Below are 9854 nucleotides of genomic sequence, written 5' to 3'. Positions count from 1 at the left end.
GCAGTGTAGAGTAGCACTTGTTGTTTGTCATTTCTCCGATCACAAATGCAGACATGGTTTTATTGGTTTTGATTGCGCGGCGCAATGCAACGCAATGCGTAAAAAGACAGTATTAGTCAGTGATCCTCAAATCTGGCTCGCGAGATCTACTTTCCTGCAGAGTTTAGCTCTAACCCTAATCAAACACACCTGAGTTTGCTTATCGATGTCTTCAGGATCATTAGAAAATCACAGCTTGGTTTATTTGATTAGGGTTGGAGCTAAACTCTGCAGGAAAGTGGATCTCGTGAGCCAGATTTGAGGATCACTGGTATAAGTCATTATAATCCATAATTATGTCCCCAATGGATGCAACAAATGCCTAGTTTATAATGGGTTTGAATGTTTTTGTCTCGTAGCTCCGGCCGGACAGGGCATCACAATATGGTAAGGGGCGTAACATTTCCATCACATGCTTGAGGTATTCGGCCAATCACAACGCACTGGATAGCTGGCCAATCAGAGCACACCTCGCTTTTCAGACCGATGAACTTTGTAAAAATGTACGCGTTTCAGAAAGGCGGGGCATAGAGGAAAAACAATAATGTACAGTATGTGGAAAATAATGTTTTTTGAATCTTAAACCGCATAAACACATTTCATTACACCAAATACACAAAATAATGTTATTTTTAGCAACATCATATGACCCCTTTAAAGTTTGCATTATCCTGGTTCCCTCTACAAAAACCCAAACTATTTTTTTTCATTAGCTTTCCGATTATTGCAGATAATAATCTCTGTGACCAGCAAAAGTGTAGGATTCTTACAAGATAAGGAGCTTAATATTTAAATGTGCTATAAGCGAATTCAGCCATTTTGCTAACTTTAACCACGTTTCTTCAGAACCTGCCTAAATGCACAAAATGATTGACAAGCAGAGAGCATTTCTGATTGGTTAGTTTCCGATTGGATACAAACCTTCTTATTGGCAATTGACTCTTATTTTGTTGTTTACAGGGGCTAAATTCAGAATGACATACTACTCTTACTGTTTTTGTCATATATTACATACTGTATCTTTATGTGGCAGAAATAAGAGTAGTATTCTAACATACTAGTCTGAATTCAATCAGAGTCTAGTTCTGTCACAAAGACAAGTATGATTTCTCAAGACACATATTTCAGTGATTTAAAGTCACAGGGACATTTTATGTGAAAGAATATCACTAATATCACATTTAAAATATGTTTAAATATGCAGCTATTTCTTATCCTGTTACCTTAGCAGGCTGTATGTGTGGCTCCTTGCTGAAGCTGATGCTCCACTCTCTGGGGGCTTCTGACCCGCTGCTCTCCGTGTGGCTCCTGGAGGTCCTGCGTACAAACAGATGTCTGCGTTTCACTGCTGCCTCGTTGACGCCCTCCATCCCTGGATTGGTCCGCGGGGACCCCTGTAGTTGCTGCACACTAGGCCGTGCTGTGAGCTGTGGCTGTATGTGCATTTGATGCAGGCATGCGACCTGCTCCCGCTGTTCCAGACGGTTCAGCGTGGAGAGAACGAGGGCCAGCTGCTCATGTAGCTCTGCAATTGGCTCTAGCTGTTGCTCCAGTTCCGTGACCCGTTGGAGCAGGCGCCCAACGCCCCATCTCACGCCCTCTTCCGGTGCCTCCAAGGAGTGAAACAACCTCCGTAACTTTCCCAAACGTTCACGCCTCTCTGGCAGCCCAGCCCCGCCCTCTTCCTGAGCCCCGCCTACTTCCACTGGCAGAACTGCCATGGAGCCACACATGCTAATATCGTCTAGGAAACGGAAGATGGCGCTGATGTCATCCTCGCCGATGTCAGGGTTGTCAATGGAGAGTTTATCAGCAAGCATGAGGCTTCGTAAAGCGCGCCGATCTGCAGGCTCTGTTTGGGTGCCTACGGTAACCATGCCCTCAGTGCTCGGTGACCAATCGTACCATGCGTCCAAACTCATGCCGCTCAGCCGTTTGAAAGTATCCCGCACCGTATTGACGATGCAAGGATCAAAACCGGGAATGTCGAAGCTTGATCTGTCGATGCTAAGTTTAACAGATCCTGGTTTTCGTAATCCCGACTTCTGTAAAACAGACCGCTCTGATCTGGGTTTCTGCAACCCGGTCGTTTCAGGCTCAGGTCTTTCGTCCGCTGACCTGCTGTCGATGTCCAAGCTGTGGCTTTTGATTTGAAGAGCAGGACTTTGGTGCTTTTGGTTGGAGACCGAAGGGCCGAAGTAGGTGGATGTCTGGAGTTCGTCCAAACTCTCATGCTTTGCCTGACGCCACTGAGTCTGAGGGTCATAGGGGTTTGCGGCATCATCGTACGATTGCGTGTCGGCCACGTGTGCATCCGGTTCATTCAAATGAGTCGTGTAAGCATACAAATGGTCATGCGCATGTGATGCCAGGTTGTGGTGGTCGGTTGCATATGCTGCAGGGTCTGGATAGGGGTTCTTTTGGGGAACGTAAAGCAAGTCCTCTCCATCCGATCTTGGTCCATCTGGGCTTTGATCTGACTGGCTGCCGCCTTCCATGGATATGAGTGGAACATTGTGGATCCCTTCTTTAAAGGCACTCCTCTTCTGTGAGCAGGAACGAGCAACGCGGGTTCCCTGATTGGTAGCCGGTGTCTTGCCAGCCTCCTGATTGACTTCCTCAATGGAAATGTCCCCAGAATGCGCGTTCTGCATGCTGTCCCGGTTGTGTATATGTGAGTGAGGCTCAGCGACCAATGCGGAGGTGGTCCGAGCGTGTGAAGCCTCTGTGTTATGACTGAACGCTTCACAAGGGAGGTTCTCATATTTACAGTGCTCAGAGACGGCCCCTCCTCTTGTGACGGGTAGAGCGGCTGGCCAGTCGTAACGCACAAATCCCTTCCCACAGACCTGACAGGGCATCAGAGACTGAAGGTTCTGCGTGTATGTAGGAGCCATGCGGGTGTGCATGAGGAGGTTGAATAGGGAGACGACATCAGCGGCCGCTGAGAGCCGGTTGCTGCAGGGCGGGTGAAGTCGCTCTCGGAAGAGGGTGGCAGGGAAGCAGGGGTCTCTACAGGCGGTGGAGTACAAGAGACTCCGTAATTCTAGAAGCGGCTGCAGGCTGAAGCGTCCACTCAGATAGACACAAATGTCTGCATACGTCACGCTCCCACGGCATGCACCTAACACCTCCAGGATCTCCAACAATACAAGGGGGTCTTCAGGGTTTTCAGCCATATTTGCACCAGATTTCAGCTTGTACTCATGCACACTACATGTAGAAATTTAAGCCCACTGTTCTTTGCTTTCCCCACTTCGTCAAAGGCAAATGCAGCTCTGCAAAAAGGAGCACAGCCGCAAAATCAGGTCAGCCAGAGGAGGATTTCCACAAAAATTACTTTTGCATTGACTTCATATAAATACTATGCCAGTTAAAACAGTCCAAGAAAGGAAAATGCAATAAAAAACAAGCGGTTACCTCTTGCCACTGGAATATGGTGCTGAGAACAAAGCAATTCATTGCTGACCTTATTCAAAGCCTTAATATAGCCACTGATCGGAGCATTTGAAAAGCGCAAAAACCATTAGTGACGGTATGAAATCGTCCATCTCAGCTGATCAGGGTCCCTTCTGAGAGACTCTCGTAGGTAATGCAGCGGTCAGTGGTCAGGCAGCGGTCAATCCTACGGTTAATGCAGAAAAGCAGGTCGTTCGGGGTCTCAAGGGATGCTATGAATCCCGGTTCTCATTCGCACATGAGAAACAGCATGGATAGTTTCTGCTTCATGTGTGACATGCGCGTTCTGCATGCTGTCCCGGTTGTGTATATGTGAGTGAGGCTCAGCGACCAATGCGGAGGTGGTCCGAGCGTGTGAAGCCTCTGTGTTATGACTGAACGCTTCACAAGGGAGGTTCTCATATTTACAGTGCTCAGAGACGGCCCCTCCTCTTGTGACGGGTAGAGCGGCTGGCCAGTCGTAACGCACAAATCCCTTCCCACAGACCTGACAGGGCATCAGAGACTGAAGGTTCTGCGTGTATGTAGGAGCCATGCGGGTGTGCATGAGGAGGTTGAATAGGGAGACGACATCAGCGGCCGCTGAGAGCCGGTTGCTGCAGGGCGGGTGAAGTCGCTCTCGGAAGAGGGTGGCAGGGAAGCAGGGGTCTCTACAGGCGGTGGAGTACAAGAGACTCCGTAATTCTAGAAGCGGCTGCAGGCTGAAGCGTCCACTCAGATAGACACAAATGTCTGCATACGTCACGCTCCCACGGCATGCACCTAACACCTCCAGGATCTCCAACAATACAAGGGGGTCTTCAGGGTTTTCAGCCATATTTGCACCAGATTTCAGCTTGTACTCATGCACACTACATGTAGAAATTTAAGCCCACTGTTCTTTGCTTTCCCCACTTCGTCAAAGGCAAATGCAGCTCTGCAAAAAGGAGCACAGCCGCAAAATCAGGTCAGCCAGAGGAGGATTTCCACAAAAATTACTTTTGCATTGACTTCATATAAATACTATGCCAGTTAAAACAGTCCAAGAAAGGAAAATGCAATAAAAAACAAGCGGTTACCTCTTGCCACTGGAATATGGTGCTGAGAACAAAGCAATTCATTGCTGACCTTATTCAAAGCCTTAATATAGCCACTGATCGGAGCATTTGAAAAGCGCAAAAACCATTAGTGACGGTATGAAATCGTCCATCTCAGCTGATCAGGGTCCCTTCTGAGAGACTCTCGTAGGTAATGCAGCGGTCAGTGGTCAGGCAGCGGTCAATCCTACGGTTAATGCAGAAAAGCAGGTCGTTCGGGGTCTCAAGGGATGCTATGAATCCCGGTTCTCATTCGCACATGAGAAACAGCATGGATAGTTTCTGCTTCATGTGTGACAGGAGTGTTGCATCCTCTAGTTGGTGTGTTTGCACACGGAGCTGCTGTGGTGAAAGTCACGCATGACGTTAGTGACTATTCTAAAGCAGGACAATAAACATCCAACAGAAGTGCATTATACAGTACAGAGAAATGCATTGAAGAAACCTTAAATTGTAAATCCCAATACTTTTATTATAAAATATTTCCTTTGTGTATTTACATTAATTGCTATTATTAAAAATAAGTAATTAATAAAAACAGATAAAAATATATTTAAAAATTTATTTCCTACACATTGGTTAATAAAACAAATATTATTCGATAAATATAAAAATAAATAACAAATAACAACATACAAAAGTTACTATGAAATGCATCCATATATTAATTTTTTTATACACTTCTCTGCATTTTATTTAATTTGTTAATTGTTAATAAAAAAACAAGTCAATTAATATAGACATAATAGAAATGTTTCTGAGTTGCATTTACCTTTGGAGTTTGCACTTTGCTCTGATTTTTCTGTTTATATAAAAAAATGTAATTAAATTATGTTAAAACATTAACCAGTTATTTACATATTAAATGAATAAATAAAATGGCATAATCGTAATCATATTTGATTCCTAAATATATTGAATAGTAATGTATTTTTATTTACTAAAGCCTCAATAAAAAAATTGCAAATTGAAACAAAGCATAGATTTACATACAGCACCTTTAAGCATCTGACATTTCTTGAGTAAAATCTTAAGAAATAACTTGAAAATAAAAGCCCACCTGTACCATCTGAGGATTTGTCCTGATGCACACAGACCGTCCCAAATCGCATGCAAACAAAAGTGGAGAAGTCAAACAGCCCCAGCATCTGCTCAGTATTGTACTGAAGTAGACGAAGAGAGGTTTACAGACTATAACACACTTCCTCTCTCTCTGTTTTAGTATAGCTTACAGCTACATTAAAGTGATCAAACCTTTTAAAAGTGTAATGGAGCTTCAGACATCAGATAGTATGCACTGTTAAGACTCATCAGGAACTCAATTCTTTCTCTATCTCGAATTGATGAGCATCTGAAATACATCAGGTTTAAGATGACTTCAGCACACAGTACAGGTCTATTGTAAAGTTTGAGTTAAAAAGTTTGTTTGTTTAGTCATCTCAGGTTCAAAATAATTCATCATAAAGACCACCAGGGGGCAACAAAGCTCACGTTATATCAGATTGTATGTGAATAGGAAAAAATATTTGAAGGGGGAAATACTGACTACTACCAATAAGCAAAAAAAAAAAAGTCACATTGCAACAATACTGTCATTGTGCAATAATGGACAAATAAATTATAATTAATTCTGTAGTTTTGCTGTAATTGGTTTTGACAGAAATTGATAGACAAGATTGTTATTGCATAAATGCATATAATACATGTCAATGATGTTTAGTAATATTTAATAGCAATAATACATAACAAAATATCAAACCAAGTGGCAATTTTTCCATAGAAAGACAGCACTTTTTAGTATTTCACTGCCCATAGAAGGGTTATTAACTACAAACCCGATTCCAAAAAAGTTGGGACACTGTACAAATTGTGAATAAAAAATAAGTTTATGAGATTTGTAAATTATTCCATTCCTTTTTTACTCACAATTTGTACAGTGTCCCAACTTTTTGTAAAACCAAAACCATAAAAAAATGTATTGGTTTTTTAAATTAAATAAACGTTAGCTAAAATAAAATACCCAATTGAACTTCTCTGGAGAGACCTAAAAATGGCTGTCCATCAACGTTTACCATCCAACCTGACAGAACTGGGGAGGATCTGCAAGGAGGAATGGCAGAGGCTCCCCAAATCCAGGTGTGAAAAACTTGTTGCCTCTTTCCCAAAAAGACTCATGGCTGTATTCGATCAAAAGGGTGCTTCTACTAAATACTGAGCAAAGGGTCTGAATACTTAGGACCATGTGATATTTCAGTTTTTCTTTTTTAATAAATCTGCAAAAATGTCAACAATTGTGTTTTTCTGTCAATATGGGGTGCTGTGTGTACATTAATGAGGGAAAAAAATTAACTTAAATGATTTTAGCAAATGGCTGCAATATAACAGAGTGAAAAATTTAAGGGGGTCTGAATACTTTCCGTACCCACTGTGTATATATATATAACATTTCTCATTTGGATTTAGTTTAACTTGATGTACTAAAATAACAAACTGAACAAAAAAATAAAAACTATACAGACATTTTAAAAACACAGTAACTATTAAAAATGGGAGGGAAAAGTCAACAAAATTACTAAAATCAAAACTATAACTAAAAACAACACTAGTTAACGCGGTACACAACAACAGCCACTTGGTTTATGATTACATATATGTGGAAGGAGTTTAGGTCATATGTATGAGTGCATAAAAAAGTTTTTTTTGAGTGATTTTAATAAAATTACAGTAAAGGAAATGTTTTGATGGGTGTGCCTCTGCGTGCTTTAATATGATTTCGCACTCTCTGATCTCTGTTTTGCTAAATCTGTTTGGGTTTGTTGGTGAGTCACTGTCACTTATTATGAGAGATAAAAAAAATTTCACAATGTTTCAGTGTTGTGTTCGAGAAACACAGAGATCACATGACATCAAAGGGAAGAGGCAGAGGTGGTTCGTAATTATACAACCACTTTTCCAGTGTACAAACTCGGCACTAGGGTGGCTTTGCCAAATTTCGGCCTAATTGAGACCAGGCAAACAGGAAGGGGGGAAGGGGGGGAAGAACGGAAAGAGAAAATGATACAAACAAGATTAAGGAAACTGAGAGGTTGTGAACTGTCACATAATGGAGTGACGCTGTGATTATGGGAAACGGGGTGAAGTTTTGGGTATCAGCCCTTCACAGCGACTCTTATCAGCCTGTTGAGTGAAGGCTGTTAAAACACACTTCATCCTGGATACTCCAAAAAAACATTCCACCACAAAATTCATGAATTATTTGGCTTTTATTTGAGCCGTATGCACTGATGTGGGTAAATTAATTGACCCTATTCACAAATCAGAAACAAAACATTAGAAAAATTCAGAACAATTCATATCATGCAGTACAATAAAGCGAACAAATGGTTAATCTTTCAAATCTATTATGAACGATAAAAAAAATATATAAAAAGTCAGACTTAAAGGCCTTTTCAAATGGGCTTGGAATGCTAAACCAACCCTTTTCTCTCATTACTGGTGACCAGTGATACAGCTGCACTAAGAAAAAGAGTGAATTCCAGTCAATCAGAGACGTGAAGAGATTGTGTGCCTGATGCTGTGATCTAACTGGCTCTTAGCTGATGACGTCATGTTGCTTTGGGACAGACATCATGCAACACAAATATACTGGCAGTTTCCCAGGCAACCGGACCCTCACACAATCTCCCGGGTTTTCCGGATGGCACAGCACAGCATCATGCTAAAGATCATGCCGAAGATCTGCGCACACAGAGAACACATTCCTTCAGTGACACGCCATTCAAGTGACAACAAATGGTTTCAAAAAGCCTTATGATCAAGGAACATAATATATACTTTTTTTTCTATTTAAAACTGCAGTTTGTAATCTCTGCACCTGTAGCATTACCAAAAGACATACATACACAACGTTTAAAAGTTTGGGCTTGGTAAGATTTTTTATATTTTTGAAAGAATGCTCACCAAGGTTGCATTTATTTGATCGAAAAATGCAATAAAAACAGTAATATTGTGAAATTGTATTACAAATCAAATCAAAAGAACTGTTTTTCGGTTTGAATATATTTTAATATGTAATTTATTTCTGTGATGCAAAGCTGAATTTTCAGCATCATTGCTCCAGTCTTCAGTGTCACATGATCCTTCAGAAATCATTCTAATATGCTGATTTGCTGCTCAAGAAACATTTATTATTATTATTATTACCAGAAAGTTCAAAAGAACATAATTTATTTGAAATAGAAATCTTATTGAACAATATAAATGTATTTGATGTAATTTTTGATAAATTTAATGCATCCTTGCCAAATAAAAGTATAAAAAGTGCTTCCGCCAGACCCGGAGATCGGCTGAACGGATTCGAAAACGGTAAAACTCAACTGTTTAACTCTAGGGAAGTTGGAAAATGAGCCTATTTTCAAAAATAGTGGAGTGTTCCTTTAACATAAAATATCAACACACAGTGAAACTAAATCAAATTTACCATGAACACTCCAATGCCGATTCCAACGCTTCCAATAATATGAAATTTGGAGTTAAAGACGTCATCAATGGCATCAGGGCAGCTCTGAACACATAAAACAAGATTTAGAATAGGTACGAAAGGATTTATGGTCTTGTTTTATGCTCTCTTTCCATCTATCTATGCATGGTTAAGCTGAGGCAAGATCCAGAGAAGTACAAGAATGAATGTCTTTATTTGGTGGAAAACATTATTATGTCTGATGTAACAGGGCTGTGTAAACACTTTGTTCATTAGTTTACTTAAACCCTGCTGGATCTTTAGCACAACCTTTGAAAATACACCATTTCCTTCCACTTAGTAAATGCAACTCTTTTCTCAATTTTGTAAACAGTTACTGCGTTGCAATCACCTCTTACTTGACCTTCTACTGGCAGAGTAAACAGCGTGCTTCACTGACTCTGTACGCAGGGTGCCTCAGGTCAGAAACATTTCCAGTGCATGAAATCTGAGCTAAGCTGGTGTAAAAGCACTCCACAATCAGACCTGCTGCCTAGAAGAATCTAGTCAACCGTAAATAACTGCTATACAATCACTGACTGATATCTGAAGGAAGTATTTGTGTATTCTTATAACTGTAGATGTGTCTACCAAAAACGTGGACATGAAACTTATAAACTGAATCACAATTTGAATGAAATATGATGTGCCTTGGCAAATACCAGGTGTTATTGTGAACTAAAACTAAAAGTATTAAAATCATTTTCATTAATTGAAATAAAGCTGAAGTAAAATATAAATACGAAATACAAAAAAAAAAA

General features: G+C 40.7%; 1 long non-coding RNA gene across 1 annotated transcript in view; it reads right to left on the bottom strand.

The window, feature by feature from the left end:
• Positions 1–1332, bottom strand: part of LOC107601014 (uncharacterized) — a 3551-nt gene extending 2219 nt beyond the window's left edge. The window contains exon 1 of the long non-coding RNA XR_001610869.1: positions 1263–1332. This is a non-coding gene — a long non-coding RNA (uncharacterized lncRNA). The remainder of the gene's footprint in view (positions 1–1262) is intronic.
• Between the last annotated feature and the right edge of the window lie 8522 nt (positions 1333–9854).

Source organism: Sinocyclocheilus grahami, unplaced genomic scaffold (genome assembly GCF_001515645.1).
Source record: "Sinocyclocheilus grahami isolate Dianchi unplaced genomic scaffold, SAMN03320097.WGS_v1.1 scaffold14.1, whole genome shotgun sequence".
Classification (NCBI taxonomy): domain Eukaryota; kingdom Metazoa; phylum Chordata; class Actinopteri; order Cypriniformes; family Cyprinidae; genus Sinocyclocheilus; species Sinocyclocheilus grahami.
The sequence above is the reverse complement of the archived record's forward strand: the minus strand, read 5'-3'. Positions and strand labels throughout refer to the sequence as shown.